This window comes from Myotis yumanensis, unplaced genomic scaffold, assembly GCF_028538775.1.
Source record: "Myotis yumanensis isolate MYYU_CA2020_CCGP unplaced genomic scaffold, mMyoYum1.0.hap1 SCAF_11, whole genome shotgun sequence".
NCBI classification, from domain to species: domain Eukaryota; kingdom Metazoa; phylum Chordata; class Mammalia; order Chiroptera; family Vespertilionidae; genus Myotis; species Myotis yumanensis.
Window position 1 is genome coordinate 615,628 of NW_027223762.1, and position 17,711 is coordinate 633,338.

At 47.9% G+C, this 17,711-nt stretch overlaps 1 protein-coding gene across 17 annotated transcripts in view; it reads right to left on the reverse strand.

Moving 5' to 3' along the window:
* The window catches only part of MYT1L (myelin transcription factor 1 like), a 293,521-nt gene extending 281,242 nt beyond the window's left edge, over nt 1-12,279 (reverse strand). For 10 of the 17 annotated variants that reach the window (XM_070428615.1, XM_070428618.1, XM_070428616.1 and 7 more), the window contains exon 1: nt 4,636-4,996. The gene's annotated coding sequence lies outside the window, so the exon portion shown is untranslated. The other 7 variants (XM_070428611.1, XM_070428614.1, XM_070428609.1 and 4 more) reach the window with 7 other exon arrangements.
* Nucleotides 12,280-17,711: the final 5,432 nt, after the last annotated feature.

Sequence of the window (17,711 nt, forward strand, 5' to 3'; positions counted from 1 at the left end):
TGGAGGAATGTGTGATTACCCTTAGTCAGAAATATATATATATAAAATAAGTATATGCTTGCATATATTCTATGGACATACACAGTATATAACATGTTATATGCAATATAACATGCCATGTGCAATTTAACATGTGTTATACATGTATAATGTAATATATAAAAGATTAACTATATTATGTATTTATAGGTTATATGTAAACATGTACTTATTTACATGTTTACATATAATCCATGATACTTAAATATATATTTAATTAAGTATATGTTTACATATAACCTATAAATATAGATGTGTATACAGGGTGGAGCAAAAATAGGTTTACAATTGTTCCTATGGAAAAAGATATGAAGGTCATGATGATTACAGTAGCTTTATTAACTCTGTAATGTGCTCACATCTGTAAGCCACCCCTGTGTATATACACCCCGGCTCATTGTGGGCCAGATATTGTCAGCTCTGTCTCTTTTGGCTCTGCACATAGTGGGTGCTCAATACTGCATGTTGTGTGAGGAATGAAGGAGGAGCCAAGTCACTCGCTTTGATTTTCTTCTCAGAGAAGATGGCACGGGGAGCCAGAGGCTGCCCATCATTGTCACTGACCCCGGCTAGGTGTCCCTGAGCTCCCTCACGCAGAATCCAAACACAGTTAGCACATTTGCAAGCAGGTCCCAGCCAGGAGAGCAAGAGAGAACCACAGCCCAGCAGCTGAGAGTCCCAGGGAAAGCCATCTCCCTGGTCTTGACCCTGGAGCTCAGGGTGTGCCCAGCAAGTGGACAGGGCTCACGGGCGGGGTCTTGTGCTTCTTCAGCTTGGGTTTGGGAGGCGCTCAGACAAGGTGAGGGCGGGCAGTTTAATTCATAACATGGCTTGGTCACACCACAGTGGCCATAAGAACACTACAATTAGGCATGAGATTGTGTTCTTCTGCTAATAGGCTCCAAACCCTGAAAATAGCCTAGGAAGAAAGGAATTCCCCTCAATGAAAACAGAGATGAGAACAAAACCAGTTACTCTTGAAGATAAACTGCACAGCCCTGTGTAACAGTTGCAGTTAAACTGCAACTACCACTCCTCACCCCAAACTGCTGAACATGAGGTCAGACATAGGTCTGAATCCAAAAAATACCAATAAATGCGACCTATCATATTGACCAATGAGAAGTCAGACCCCAGAATTCCCCAGGGGATGCACCCAGCTGTGCCATGTGCCCTAGTGCCAGTGATCTGTGAGGGAGGGGCCAGCAGTCTGTCTGCAGAGAAGGCAGCGCCACTGCCCTTGGACGGATCCAGGACATCCTCCTCGTCACCCCTCAGCCTCATAATGCTCCCCCCCCTTTCCTGAGACTGGAAATGAGCCACACTTTCCTGACCAGACGACAGACAAACAGCTGGATGGACGCCAAAGGACCACACGTCCGTGGTCTCCCATCCCTTTTTAATCAACTTCCTAATTAAAAAACGCCACGCTGGCATTAGGTGTGCAGGGAGCAGGCTTGGGACATTTCACAAAATAGCACCCCCTCATCCCGGGCTGTTGCAAAGCTGTGTTCTTACAGATGTTTATGAGTTTTCTTGGTGCAGAGATAGAATCAATTTGCTGGCGCCTGGCCCTCAAGACGTATTAAATTTATCCTGAAGGAAACCGGTTTCTGAAAAGCTCCTGCCCAGATGCCTCAGGCAGGTGGGAGTTTCCGTGAACCAGAGGGTCCACGAGCAGATGCAGCCGTGATTTCTGATGCTCACAGCCTAGCGCACGGCTCCGAGCCGACCTGATTTGATGGCTCTATGGGGTGCCCTGCAGACTCGATTATTTCCACACCAGTCTGGCTAGCATCGTTCCATGGCGACAACGCTCTGTGCTTTCAGCCTCTGTTCAGATGGCATAGGCTGGTGGCATCCACGTACCAGGGAGGGGAGATCGGGGAAAATGGGGAGGGAGTCGCTAAGAACTGCCCATGCCTTTTAGGACTGAGGGGTGGGGAGCCTCTGGAATCAGGAGGTAACGCTGACTTAAAAAGCAACACTCTGTTGAGGGCCCTTAAAATACACGATGAACCGAGGTTGAGAGAACAGCAGGAAAATACCGCTCACAACAGGGTTTGAGCTAAAAATCCTATCACGAAAATCTTTGTCAATGCGCTAAAAAGACTCCCTGCCCCATGCATTATTCATCTGTGAGTTGTCTGGTTTAGAGACCTGCGCCTGACATGCCACACTTAACAACATCCCAAGCAAATGCCCACCAGCCTTGGGGCGATTCTCTCCGAGATAGTCTGCGTGCGCTGTCTGAGCCCACCTTCAGAGGGGCAGTCGGGGGACGTGGAGCCATAAACTTCCTTCCACTCTGTTCACGGTGCAGAAATGGTCTCAGAGCAGGAGCACATGCAACACACATGAACCCAGCGGGTCAGGTCCTGTCAGCTGACACACGTTCACTTGCATTTTAAAAACGCATGCTGCATGCACTCACAGCCTTCCAAGAGGTTCATTGTAGGACTCCCAATGGTGAAAAAACACACCCTGGCACAAAAATTTAAAGCAATAAGGTGAAACGACCTTTTGACTCAAAAATATTTACACGCATCTTCATGCATCACTCCGGGAAGCCCCGCTAAGAAAGGTGCTGAGACCACCGACCACCGTGGCCCAGAACAGACCTAGGAGACAGCAGACTTCCATGCCCACCACTCTTCCCAGTAAATCAAAGTGTGTCTGATTTTAGACTCATGTTTTGGCTTCTCATTGATTGCTTTAAAAATTTGCTATGAAAGCCTGCTTTTCCTTCCAAAGTTCATCTTCAAACCCTAGAGCTAAACTAAAAAAAAAAAAAAAAAAAAAAAGCCCCTTAGAAATCACATTTTCAGTCCAGTAGACATCACCATACTGCTAATTCTGGGGCCTTTCATTGTCTTTGAAGGCAGCCCTCACCGACTCAACAGTGCCTCAGAGCTAATGTGACAGGTAGTGGCATAAAGTGACTTCCTCAAGTGGAAACTAATGTGACATAATTTTGGCCCTTGGAAAAAAACAACGGGGCTGCACCTTCGAGAGGCAGCCGGGCACAAAGGCAGCGCGGCAGGTACCACTAAGGGCCCCTCCTCTGGGGGATGGACACAGAGCCGAAAACAATGCTGGTATTTTGTCCCAAGAAACTTGCAACCCATCATAAAACTAAGGAGTTATTTTAATCATAGGGAGCTTGGCTCCACTCTACAGTGAAATACAGCAACAGAAGAATAATGGAAACTTACTTTTCTCTGGATCACACTGCACAGTCTCAGAACGTTTTGGTATTTAATATTGTTTGGGTTAAAAAAAACTCAATTGTTTCTTATTTTCATTCTAGTTTACCAGCAAATTTTAAAATGAAATAGGCTAGATATATGTACATATGTATGCATTCATATGAAAATGAAGAATTCACCTATTATGCAAAAAAAAAAAAAAATCAATGTCAGTGTTTAGAAACTTGAGATCTGAGGGAGAAAATGGTGAAAACCAAGTTTAAAAAGCTTCCCAGGAAGGGATAATATGTTTTGCAACATCGTCTGTCTGAGGTTTAGGTCATTGAGGTAGGGATTTTTGTTTTCTTTTCTGCAAAGGCATCGTATTTTTAAACAGAAGAAATGATCCTCCAAAAAGTTGCATTTTCTGTCAAAGATTCACTATCATTATGCGTAGCCAACAGCTAAAGTAAAACAACTCCTTAAAAAAAAAACAAAACCTAAAAATAAAAGCCAAATAAACACCAATGTTCTGCAATATTCAGGAAACTGTAAATAGTTAAAGGGTAATAATTTCTACTGTAGAAGCCGACGAAATAATTAGGTCAGCTCGACTGAAAGCCTTCCCTTCTGAGGAGAGCAGGGTCCGACTCCTTATCAGCGAATTCCCCGAGACGGAGTTTACTGACCAGACACCATATTGCACTGGTATAGCCACCGACTTCTTTAAGGAACGAGGGCATGACAATGGGAAAGTGGGCCCAGCAGGTCCACACTTATTTCTCACTCCCAGGACTGCTTTGTAGAAACCGTCTCCATTTCCCACCAGCACTGAGTCCCCAAGGCTGTGCTGATTCCTGTTTCCTGTCTGTGGAGCCTACAGAGCCATAGAAACTTCTGCTCAGTGCTCACCATCTCCAGCAAGTTGCTGGTTAAATTAGCCAAAAATCTCCTTCCAGCCAGGAAAAACACATACCAGTCAAAACTAATTATGGCTGGGCTGTCACTGAACCCACATTTGCTAATTTTACTGGTCTCGGTACACTGTCCCAGAAAATATTAATTAAACACATTGAATAATGGCTGCTGTAAGATTCTGAAAGCAGTCCTCCCCACACAGTCCATTTCCACTTCAGACCCGTGCCCGGGAGGACGGGTGACCCTCTGCCCCCCCAGCCAGCGCTGCTCTTCGGTGGCTGCCCACACGGAGGTGAACTTTGCTCCACTTGGGAAGGGGAGCCAAGCTCGGAGACAACAAGAACAGGACGTGTTTACCTGAGGGAGCAGCAGAGAGAAACCTGAAGCATCGCATGCCCAAGCCGTCCGGGCAACACGGTGCCTGCAGACCCGGCCCCGGCAAGGCCAGCCTCCCCCCCTCAGCCACCCGCCTTCCCTCCCAGGGACTCACCCAGAAAAGGCTCCCACCTGCTCGGCGACTGGGGAACTCTTCTACGGCTTCCACACGCCCACCATTTGTCCTCCATCCATCCAATCAACTTCCCACTGCACATCCCTCGCTCGGCTCAGACCCGGCCACCGCTCATCTGTATGCTAATTATTTTGCCACATGGACAAAAGTCATAATGCTTTCCGACAGGAAACTAACAGGCCTGAAGTCGAAGATGGAAATTAATAAGTTGACACCACTAAGCGACAGGGAGGGCGGGCATGCGTGCTGGAGGCTCCGTGGCCGGGCAGCCGCAGACCAGGGCCAGCCCTGCGTGAGCACCGGGCTCCCCGGGAGACCATGGCCGCAGCACCAGCGTGAGCCGCTGACTTACCCTGGCTCGGGCTGCCTCCGCTAAGCGCTACAACACACATCCATCTCCCCAAACCCTAGCCTGGGGGGGAACTTCGTGGCTAAGCTAGATATTTCTCAAGGTTCGGCTGTGGATTAAGCCGGTAATCGCTAGCCTTCCTGTTTATTGAATAGCTTGCCACACAGTCGGGCAGGGCTGGGATGCATGCTGTATGGCTCTTACATTGTACCCACAGGCCCCTAAATCTCTAGAGCAGAATGTGTATCATGTGCAGGGCCGTATTTAATGGAATAGAGGAGAACGGTAAATAGCAGAGGCAGGCTGTTCACAGCTCCCGGCCAGGCAGCATTTCCAGACATGCCCCCCATCACGGATGTTATGGTAAATTCACGCTGTGGCCAAAGAAACCTCACCAAGTCAGCTGAACCGACGGTGTTCTACCTGGGACTGCCGCTCAGCCTCCAAACAAACAAAAAGGTTGGAGCCTGCCCTGCTGCCCCTCATGGGAGAGCAGTCACACAAGGGTTAACAGGGCGACTCAGCCTCCTTCAGGTCGCGAGCCACACTACCTTCTGCCTCAGTGTGAGCCTCTCTCCTCATTTTCTTTTAAAACAAAAGACAGAACGGTTTTCCTAAGAAAGTTACAACATCATCAACCTTTTAGTATTGTTTGAAGGGAAAAAAAAAATCAGAAAAAGTTGTATCTGAAAAGGCAAGACCAAATTATGTTTCAAAAATACAAAAGGAACCATAGATGTCTGACTCTCATTAGCATTTTTCCTGTTAAAAGGAAGAGCTGGATTTATAAATGGCTCCTCGAGTCCAGCAATACACGTTTGACTCCAGCGGCGACTCCCTGCAACCCCCCTCCGAGCTCTCCCCACTCAGAAAGGCCGGTAAGTCACAGCGGCTCTTAGCACCTCCCACCCTCCCCGGACGGAGCCATGAGCACTCGTGTTTAATAACAATCCGGGCGGCACGCAGACCACGGCGCTCACGGCCACGCACACAAGGGGGCAGCTCCCGGAGCACGGCCCGCCGCAGGCTCATTTGCACACCCCACCATGCGATTTTAAGAAGTGTAATCTGTCATCCAACAAGAGCTGGGCGAGGCAGGCGAGGAGACAGCTCTGTGTGGAAGTACCAAGAGGTCATCCGGAAGAGCTGGAAGCGGCAGCGACCGGGAAAACCACATGCAAGCTTTAAATCAGAGGAGCGGTACCTTAGGAGGAGAGCTGGTGGCCACCGAGCAAAGTCCCTTTCCGCAGCCTATTCCTGCACGCCCGCAGGGCCGTCTCTGCCCCGGAGAGTCCGTGGCACGTGTTGATCCCCTCTCCCCACACGTCAGCTCTCCATCCGCCCCTGGGCCTGGGCAGAGCCACCACGGTGACAGGCCACAGGGGCCTTCACAGAGCACAGCGCTGACGGGGGGAGGGGGAGGGGCAGCACGCAGGCGTCCACAGGGACCAGGAACACCTGACCCTGGCTTCAGAGGTGGTTCTAGAGCCGGAGCCTCTGGCCGGACGTGGGGAGCCCAGGCAGCTGGTCCCCCCAGAGGTGACAGTCCCCTGCCCCTCCAGCCCTGCCGAGATCACTGCAGCCCTCGAGCGGCCGCTCAGAGAGCCCGCATCCTCCAGCACAATGCCCTGACTCTCAGGCTGAAACACTGCCCTCCCCTCCCAACTTCCCAACATCACCACGTGGGGAGCAGGGGTGTTCTTCAGAGATACCTGTTAGGACAGTGTTCTAGCGGAATAGCCAGGGCGGCAGAGCTCCACTAATAAGCAAGCACGTGTGCCTCCCTCTCGTTTCATACACCTGGCGTGCATCTTCTCTGCCATCCCTGATTATTTCCACAGATGCCCCAAGGACTCGTTAGGATGTCAAAGCTTCAAACAGTTTCATTGTGGAAACGGGCATCGGAAAGTCATTGTGCACACGGAACAATGCAGGTGCTAGGGACACAGAGCGGGGGCGAGACAGACAGACCAGAGAGAGAGAGAGAGAGAGAGAGAGAAGGTAGGGCACAAAGCATACTCCAAGCTGAGACCACGTTGCATTGAAACAGCCTAGTGATGGGAAATGTCTAGCTGCCACCTGAACTGATCTGGCACCAGAAAAGCCATGCAGTCACCACAAGGGCAGAGCGTTTAGTGCGATGCCTTGTGCAAGTTAGAGTCACTGTGGGCATTATTTCTGATGTGTGGGATATGCTAATTTAAAGCATTTTTTATATCAGCCACATGTGATATTTGGATGTGATTTACCCCCTGCAACTTCAAAATGAAAATTTTAAAAATTATAGACAGGTATACGCCTTTAAGTTTGTGGTATCTCATCTCTTTAGTGTAATTTGAAATGGATGTAGGTTAATGTCATGGTGAAGACTACAGTGAGATGAAACTTAACTTGGTGAAAAACATGGTAATTATTCTCAAGTTTTTATTCAAGCTTATCCTCCATTGCTCCCTTCAAAAGAATGCTACACATCCCCGACTCCCCCAAAGAAAACAGTGATGAAGAGGGCATTTTTAGAACCTTAAAATAAGAAGATGCCTAACACTGTTGCAATTAAATTACAATATCGGGTAATTTAATTATAAACATTTAGCCAAACTGGAGGTCTCTCTTTCTGAGTTTGCTGTCCACTGGCTTCCTAGACAGGGTTCTGGTGAGGCTCTGCATCCAGGTAGACTTCATGGAAAAGTGCCAGATGCATTTGAAAAACTGGTCATTGATTGGAAATTCCAGCCACGGACCGAAGGGGCCATCCAGCTGGGCCTCACTCCAGGTCAGAGCAGGGTGGCATCGCCAGAAGGCACCACCTTAGTCCCTTATGCCACTGCCTGGGCTTGTTAATATACAATACTTAGGAATCAGTAAAATTTTAAGTTTGATGTTAAAAATGGAGCCACAAAAATGTATAATACATAAACAAAGTGTTTCAGATGACCCAGTGTGTTTTTAAAAATCACACCTTTCCCTCAAATTAGGGTATCTTACAGGTAGAGCTGGGAATCTAGCTCACACATGTAACTTTAGAAATATTACTTGGGCAACAAAGTAATTTTTCACAGAGAAGTGACTGCATTTTTATCACATGTAAAGTATTTCTAAAAGAAAATCAAAATCAAATAATCAGATTATTCTAAATTTTAAATATACATAAATTTAACAAATAGAAAAACTTTAAAAAGCTTTGAAGTTGCACAATATTTTATTTATGTTCCCTAATTGATTGAAAATTGGCATAGAAAACAGACATAAAACATCAGTGAAATAATTGGGCATATTCAATAGTAAGGTGTGAAATATAAACATTCACAAGAGTAAAATATAAAAGGTAGGTGAAAACTATGACAGGAACAATGAAAACAGTACATTGAAAATACCCCCACTTTCTTAAAATCATGCTATACTACTTGTATTACCCAAAAGAAAATTGTGTGTTCCTATCTCAGCTTCTAACACAAACTTATAAAATTGGCCTCAGTTTGGCTATAGGATGCAAGTGTGACTCAAGAGAAGTTGAAATTGATGCTGCATGTTTACTTTCTGCCTGACTGGTCCATCTTGACCATCCTTGCTCATCTTTTCAAAAATAAACATTTTCACTGGTTACATGAATCTCCATCACACAGAGATATTCCCTTGGAGAAGCATGGCCCCATCGTGTTTACAGGGTTTTACTCACAATTATAGACATAGGCAAGTCCGTGTAATGAAATCATATTCTGTTTGGTCATTTGGAAAGTAGGGTAAAAATTCTATATGCAAAATAAAGATCTAGAGATGGCATGTCTTTTCGGCCACCATCTTTAAAACACCCAGCGTGCCCAGGGAAGCTGCTACTACTTCTGCCGGCCTGCAGACAGTCATTAAGGCGGAGAGTGAGCCATTCTCACCCTGCCATCAGCCAGAGGCAGGCAGTGGCGGCTGAGGGTCCTTGCTGCCGGAGCGGACAGCTCCCGGTGCTGAAGGGACAGGCAAGGAGCCTGGCTCACAATAGCTCACTCAAGCAGCCTTTGAAAAATCACACAAAACTGAATGAGGTGGCAAGTACTTGGGCTGAATGGCACCGTCTACAGAACAATGGGCACCAACTCCAAATCCTACGCTAATCACATTAATGAGATTAATCAGTGAATTAGCAGCAGCCAGTGTCAGCGAGGCAAGGAAGAGTCCGACCAAGATGGGTAATTAACTCTCTTTATGGGAGGGGGAGGGGGGTCGGCGGTGCTCCCTCCCGGCTTCTCAGGAGTTGACAGTTCTGCTTCACCGTCTAAAGGCTCCTGCACTGGCCCAAGGCGACAGCATCCTGGGTTTTGTGTTCGAATATGGATCCAGGGATCCCATTGCTGATGCTCCAGCTACAGTCCTCTGAGGAGTGATGTCATTTTAAGTAATCTTCAGAAACTACAGGCTTTCCCTGTTTTGAACTTTCTAAGTGTGAAATGAATACTGAAAATGAAATTACTTCCCTAAGACTCCAGCTGAAATATAAAAAAAATATGGCTGATTAAAAAAAGGAAGGATTATATAACAGCTGCTCTTGCTTGTGGGAAGTCTGCGATACTGTGGCAAGAGTTTTAAAAAGTGCCATCAAGTAAAAAACTATGACGAACGTATCAGCCATGGTCTATTGTCTTTCATGGAGAACATGTCTTACCCAGCACAACTTCAAGGAGAATTTCAACCAACTGAGTTGTCACACTTGAGATGATAGAATCATACACTTCCTTTTAGGTCAATTAAAAAAACAAAACTCCCTTTATCCTAAAATGTGTTACTAAATTCCATGTATAATATACAATCAACACTGGATTCAAAGTTCTTGAGAGGTGAAAACTTAGATGAAATAGAACTAGTTTACAAAAAGGATTATTGGGCAAAAATATTTTTAGTCTTAAAATAATCACATTTTTATAAGTATGGAGACATACCTCTCTAGTTATCACTTTATGAAGTTGAGCAATTAAAAAGACTCCCTTGTGTCTGTAAGGATGGTAATATATACTTTTGTCTAGGAAGTTAATTTTGTTGAGTAAAAAATACAAACACAAAAAGCTCTTATTATAAAAATATTTTAGTCTGAATAAATAACAATATCCTATAGGTTATATAGTTTTAATGGTATAAAAATTGTCACGGCTAAATTAATACTAAATTCAAAATTAGAGCTCTATATTTTAATAGCTATCATATGAATGTTTACATATACATTTTACCTTATTTTTATTTACCTTGAAGCTACAGCTTGCAGTTGAATATTTAGTTTATAAATTCAAGTTGCACTGAGAGACACATTTCTGTTATACGTTAAATATGGTTTCATTATTATGAACTTCATTTAGGTCATAGTTAAAAACTTTGAGTTGGTTAATTTAATCCAGGTCGGTCAGCTTTCTTTCCATTAGGCAAATATGGCATTATATCAGGGATATTTCCTGTGTCAACAGGCTCTACAAAAACAACTTGCTTTCTTTGTAATGAAAAGTAATCCAGCAAAGTCTCTGGGAAGTGTTTGTTTCAATATCTGCATATCATCCAACTTCTGTCCATGCAGCAAGTTTTTGCATCAACAACATCATGGTTAAGGCATGCAACCTAAGCCCATTCCGCCTTAAAAAGAGCCTTCTGTGGGTCTCCGGCTCCCGGCCCAGGCACATGGCAGCTCCCAGCCATGCTGGCAAGAGAGCCTGAAAATGGAGCAGACAATAGGCATTGCAGCAAAGCCCGCTCCACGGTCACACAGCCCCTGCCTCCGCGTCCACAGCGTCCACCTAACGCAGACCACATACCTCACAACATGACCACAGCCGCCGCGAGGGAGACACGCTCAGCTGGGGTGACTGTGCTGCTCAGAAAAACACCCAGAGAGAAGAAAGCCTGCTCCCCCACCAGCTGGGAGGACGAGGAGCAAAGCCTACCGCGGAGCTGCAGGAGGGTTGCTGTTTGTCTTCAGTGAATACTGATATTAGAACCCAGAGTCCAGAGAACAAAAAAGTAAAAGACACGCACCAAGCACGAGTGAGAGACTCGGGCTTCGCACAGACTGCGGCAGCTCTCCCTGTTTTAGCTCAGGGAGAAAATGTCGCCGGGCAGGAGTGACAAATGCAGCGCGAGGCTGGCGGCAGGGCCTGCGGGATCTGTTTTACTTCCACACACATCCCCGAGCGCGCGCTCCCACTCAGCCTCCAGAGGCTTTTTTTCCGCTTTTTTTTTTCACGAGCTCCAAATCCCCGGCATATGACCTTCTGTTAAATAGATAAAAAAAAAAATTGCTTATCAGTCATGCAAATGAGGCTGAATTCATTTTCCACAACAGATGGCCTCATGGATAATGATGATGGAAGAGAGAAAATTGAATGTGTCTCACAAGGTGGCCATGGCAACCGAGAGCAGAATAATATCAATAATAAGCTCACTGCATAATAAGGTTGTCAATCCCACAAATCAAAGTCTCCAGCTAAATCAGGTATACCACCCCGGCTAGTGACCAGGTAAATAAAAATAGAGAGCGGGGGGGCGGGGGGGGGGTATTGCATTTTACAGGGGCCGTGAAGAAAACTAGAATTTCCAGGCATTCTGTGGCCTGTGTGTGTGTGTGTGTGTTGGGGGCGTGGCTGGATAATGCAATGAGATGTGACAGTTTTGTCTTTTTCTCTTGTGTGTTCTGTGATGGACTTGGGTGCACAGGGGATGCTGCAGTGGCCATGTTGGCATGTGGGGCTCGGCGAGCCGAAGCCTCTCTCTGCTCTGTCCCCGCGCTCCCTGTCTGATGCCCCAGCAGCCGCCGCGCGGCTTCCACCCGGCTCCCGGGGGGACATCCCGCAAAATGAATCAGCAGCCATCCTGCGTGGCTGATGAAAATGAAAATGGCACATGTCTGGGCGGGACGGAGCCGGCGCTGCTGGCTGTCTGGCAAGCACGCTCGATAGCGCTCCTGCTAATCATGGCTCACAGCCTCTGGTGGTTTTTCTAAAAGGTATCGCCCTTTCCCCGCAGCCAGCTGGTGGGGAGCGTGTGTCCGTGTGTGTCCATGTGTGTGTGTGTGTGTGTGTGCGCGCGCGCGCGTGCGCGCACATGTGTGTGATCGGGGAGCTGGCAATGGACCGCTCCCCGCTTGTCGTTTTCTGCCGCTTACACGCCGACTGCCTGCCCGACAGCCCCATATCGTGCAGCTGGACTCACCTCTCTCTTTCTCTGGGGGTAGAAGGGCCAGTAATACAGTCAAGCTGCCTGGAGACCGCGCCGACACGCCTGTGCGGAGTGGCAGAGCTCCCGCCCCGTCCCGCACACACCTGGCGAGAGCTCTCCCCTGCCCCCCAGGCTCCCAGCTGGACCCTGAAAGGCAGCCGCGGACGGAAGGAACCTATTTCTGTCGCAAACGCTCGCCACCCGCCTGCGACTGTAGCCCAGATATTATGCAACACAGAGCCTCCGAAATAGAAAGCTGAGGGCTGGCTAGCCGAGGCAGCAATCGAACCACATTTAATAATACATCTCAGGCTTCTTTTTTCTTTCACAAAATGCTTGGGCATCGCTTTAAGATTATCCTAAAAAGAAACTATTCTTTTCAATATCTCTGTCAAATTTTTCAGGTTTTTTTTAAGACATTCTGAAAAGTAGACCATTATTATCTCTCATAAAAAATAGCTTACTGTTTTGAACCAGGGTTTTGTTTTCTGAATTCGTTGTCCTCTACCTTTCCTATACATAGTTTACTCTGCTATTAACAATCTTCCCATTTTGCCGTTTCAATGCCCCCGTTTTTATTCCTTTCAGGAACAGATAGATGGTTTTCATGGGAAACTGCATAGATTAATGTTTGCCGTTAGTAATTCCTGTCACTGGGATGTGATCCTGTTTCCTCCTGCACTCGAGCCCCGAGCTGCAGTGAGAGTCAGAAATCAATAGAGCTGCCCTAATGGAGGCTCCACTCGGCATGCGGGCGGCTGCAGCCTCCTCTTTCTCCCTCTCCCCTCCTCTCTCCCCCCTCTCCTTCTCCATCTCTCCCTCTCTCCCTCTTCCCCCTCCCTCTCCCTCTCCGACTCTCCCTCTCCCTCCCCTCTCCCCCTCCCTCTCACCTCTCTCTTTCCCTCTCCTCTCTCTCCCCTCTCCCTCTCTCTCTCTCCCTCTCTCTTCCTCCTACACACACACACACACACACACACACACACACACACACACACAGAACCAATGACGTCTGCGCAGCTTTCTCAGCGGATTGGGCACCACATCGGATGTTCTGTGGAGCAAAGAACAGAGATCATTTGCAGTCAGTGGGAAAAAATGGGAGCCGCATCCTCCTGTGTCCAAGGCCCTGGCCCGAGCTCCTGGGCAGCCAGGCTGGTACCAGGCAGTCCCTGGGATGGGTGGGCGCCGTGGAGCGGTGGTGTGGGCGCGCCGTGGAGCAGTGGTGTGGGCACCCCATGGAGCGGTGGTGTGGGCGCGCCGTGGAGCGGTGGTGTGGGTGCCCCATGGAGCGGTGGTGTGGGTGCCCTGCGGAGCGGTGGTGTGGGGGCGCCGTGGAGCGGTGGTGTGGGTGCCCCATGGAGCGGTGGTGTGGGTGCCGTGGAGCGGTGGTGTGGGGGCGCCGTGGAGCGGTGGTGTGGGCGCTGTGGAGCGGTGGTGTGGGCGCTGTGGAGCGGTGGTGTGGGCGCGCCGTGGAGCGGTGGTGTGGGGGCCATGGAGTGGAGAGCACCCGCTGGCCCAGGACTGCGTGTGCAGCACAAGGGGAGTCCCCTCACATGAAGGACAAAGCAGCCTGTACAAAAGCAGAATAGAATATGCAGGAAGATATAAAGGTTTAGGTCAAATAGTGAGCAGTGTAGGGTTTGAATGTACAGTATATTATTATTGTAAAATACTTCCACACTCATCTCTATGCGTGAGACCTATATGAGATAAGGGATATTCTATTAAATATACATATGAAACGGGAAACCTGTTTTCAACTCATCAAAACATCTGTAGAGCGCTTCAATAGCAAAGGTGACAAGGAATAAAGTGCAGGGAAGAGGCGCGATGGAGCGCAGTTAGGGGGAGGGGCGGGGCTGCGTAACCAAGGAGAACTGGCTGGATGAGAAAGGGCAGGCCATGACCTTGGGTCTCACGGACGCGCCTCTGCGTGGTCTGGGACTGGTACTCCGTCGCGTGTGAGCAGACACTGGAGGAGTCTGGAGGAACGGGGTTCTAGAGCACCCACAGTCAGGTTTTATAGCAGCTTATGCTTTTTACAGAGTCGGCCTGGTTGTATACAGATCCTAATTGTAAGAACATGATCTGAAAGTTTATAAAAACAAGTACTGTTCATTTCACTCATGGTGGCCCATTAGATTCACAAATACCCAAGTCTTCCCATGAGTCTTTCCAAACCATCTCTAGCCTTCTCATCTCCAGTCTCTGAATTATTTTGTATCTGGAGTCTTTATATCACATTTTTCATCCTTATGTCATCTGACTAATATTCTTACAACTATTCTAGTTACTTGGAAAAAGGGGACTTATACTTCTTAGCTTATGAGTTTGTAATGATAATGCTGGTAGAAGCCAGGGGCTTGGGCAAAGGACCTGAATAGACACTTCTCCAAAGAGGACATGCAGAAGGCCAAGGGACATATGAAAACATGCTCAGTCACTAATCATCAGAGATGCAAATCAAAACAACAATGAGGTACCACCTCACACCTGACAGAATGGCTACCATCAACAAATCAATAAACACCAAGTGCTGGAGAGGATGTGGAGAAAAAGGAGCCCTTGTGCACTGATGGTGGGAATGCAGACTGGTGCATCCACTATGGAAGACAGTATGGAGTCTCCTCAAAAAATTAAGTATGGAACTTCCATTTGACCCCGTGATCCCGCTTCTAGGAATATATCTGAAGAAACCCAAACACCAACCATAAAGAATGTATGCACCTCTATGTTCATAGCAGCACAATTTACAATCGATAAGATCTGGAAACAGACCAAGTGCCCACTAGTAGATGAGTGGATAAAAAAGCTGTGGTACATCTACACCATGGAATACTATGCAGCAGTAAAAAAGAAGGATCTCTTCCCCTTTGCGACCACATGGAGGGACCTGGAGAGTATCTTGCTAAGTGAAATAAGCCAGTCAGAGAAAGACAAGTGTCACATGATCTCTCTCATATGTGGAATCTAATGAACAAAATAAACTGATGAACAAAAGAGATCCAGAGACACAGAAGCATGGAACAGACTGACCAATTTCAGCAGGAAGGCGGGGGTGGGTGGTGGGTGGTGGGTGGGGAGAGATGAACTGAGGAACGTATATGCATATATGTATAACTCATGCACACAGACAATAGTGTGGTGAAGGCCTGGGAGGGGCAGGTATGGGGTGGGTGGGGGTCAATAGAAAAAAAAACAGGACATCTGTAATACTCTCAACAATAAAGTTAAAGTTTTTATTTTTTTATTTTTATTTTTTAAATATATTTTACTGATTTCTACAGAGAGGAAGGGAGAGAGATAGAGAGTTAGAAACATCGATGAGAGAGAAACATCGATCAGCCGCCTCCTGCACACCTCCTACTGGGGATGTGCCCACAACCAAGGTACATGCCCTTGACCGGAATCGAACCTGGGACCCTTCAGTCTGCAGGCCGACGCTCTAGCCACTGAGCCAAACCGGCTACGGCAAAAGTTAAAGTTTTTAAAAATATAATGTAAGAGTGGAAACAAAGAAATAAACCAGAGACCCACTGGCTTCTATTTCATTAGGAATCCACGAAGAAGGAAAAAACCAAGCAAGTAAGCAGGGGCTTGATAAGAACATCTTGGTTGACTTTTATGGGTCATCACCAAAGTAAAAGGCACACATAGACCTGTTTTACCATTTCTGTCTGGCATCATATGTACCTGATTTCATAGTTTAAACACGGCGGTGGGGTACAGAGCGGACCTCTCCGCAGCCCAGGAGCCAATGGGATGCTCTCTGAAGACGAAGAGATCTGAGCGAAGATTCAGGAAACGCGCATCAGCTCCTGAACACGGAAGTGACACTATCGGCTTCATCCTCCATTGGAGCCCATTTGAATCACCTCTGCAGGCCGCTTGTTTGAAAAGGAGATCCGAACATTTTATGAGAATAAAATCAAGGCCGTTCAGAGCAGGAAGGAACAATATTAAAAAAATAAACATAGCGTGGCTCAGTGGTTGAAATTCGACCTAGGATCCAGGAGGTCACCCTTTGATGCCCAGTCAGGGCACAGGCCCAGGTTGCAGGCTGGATCCCCAGTGTGGGCGTGCAGGAGGCAGCGATCCATGATTCTCTCATCATTGATGCTTCTCTCTCCCTCTCCCTTCCTCTCTGATCAATAAAAATAAAGAGAAGAAATTCCTCATCTTAGCCAGCAGGGGAGCTGTGGGTTTCTGGCCCACTTCCCTGCTCCTGATGGCGCAGTCCCGCCTGCGGGCAGCCCCAGGGTGTGGACTTGGTACAGACCCCCCTCCCCCCAGATGCCGGGAGCCAGGGGTCCCTGCCCTCCAAGGCCACCAGGGGCTGGGTCAGACGCAGGTTAGAAGGTCCTGGAGGAGAGTCCGTTCCTTGTCACAAGTGATGGCGGGCCATCCCACAGCTGGTGGGAGCCTGCACTGGGTCCTGGAGGCAGGATAGGCGGGCGCCCCAGCCTTCCCTCGGGAATCCTGGCAGATGGACTTAGAGGACTTTGTCCTGAGAAGAATGAGAGTCTCAGAGAAAGAACCCTGGTCCTGGGTCCGGGTTCCTAAGAAAGCGCTCAGCCGCCCCCTGCCCCCGCATGGAGCCCACATGGAGCCCGCAAGCCCCGTTCCACCCGCCTCCACCTCTGGTCGGGGAAGAGCCCCCGAGGCGGAAACAGGCGCGGCCCCAACCAACGAAAAGGAAGACTGCAGGAATCTGGGAAATAAAAGCTACGGAGGAAGAGTTCAAACAATGGTATTTTCAAGACAATAAGAGAAGGTCATGCATTTCTAACATAAGAATGAGAATTCATATAAAAAGGAAGGGGATTCAAGACCCAAAAAGTGTCCTTGAACAATAACATCTGACAGAGTGTTATGAAAAGTCCTGCAGGAGGGCCCGGCCCGTAGCTCAGCTCACTGTGTCCCATCCTGGGTCAGGGCCCCTCCACGAACCAGCCAGTAATGCATAAATAAGTGGAACAACAAATCAATCTCTCCAAAAATATCAACCAATAAAAAATATTTTTAAAGTCCTATAGAAGCATTGTAAGAAAGTCTTGTGAAATTTCCTATAAAGTAGAACAAAAAGATGGAAAATGGGAGAAAGGGGATAAAACAATGAGAGCCAGGGAAAGACCAAAGAGCTAATTTAAAATGCACCACCCCTGAGGGCACAGAGACCAAAGCAGTCCAGACGCCACAGCCAGGCGGGATCCGGAATTGAAAGCAGTTGGAAGGGGGGTGGGAGGAGTCACATAAAAAGCCTGAGGCACCAACCAGAGGCCCACAAGCTTCAGGTGGCAGAATTCCGAGGAAGGGGGTTCCCAGCCTGCACGCCTGTCCAGGTCACCATTCGGTTCCTGGTCGGGGCACACATCTGGTTTCGGGTTCAGTCCCCAGGTCCGCCAGGCAGCAGCTGGGCACTGTTTCTCTCTCGCATCACTGTGTTTCTCTCTCTCCCTCCCTTCCTCTCTCTCGCAAATCAGTTTCTAAAAATGAAAAAAAATATATATCAAAGGAATATATT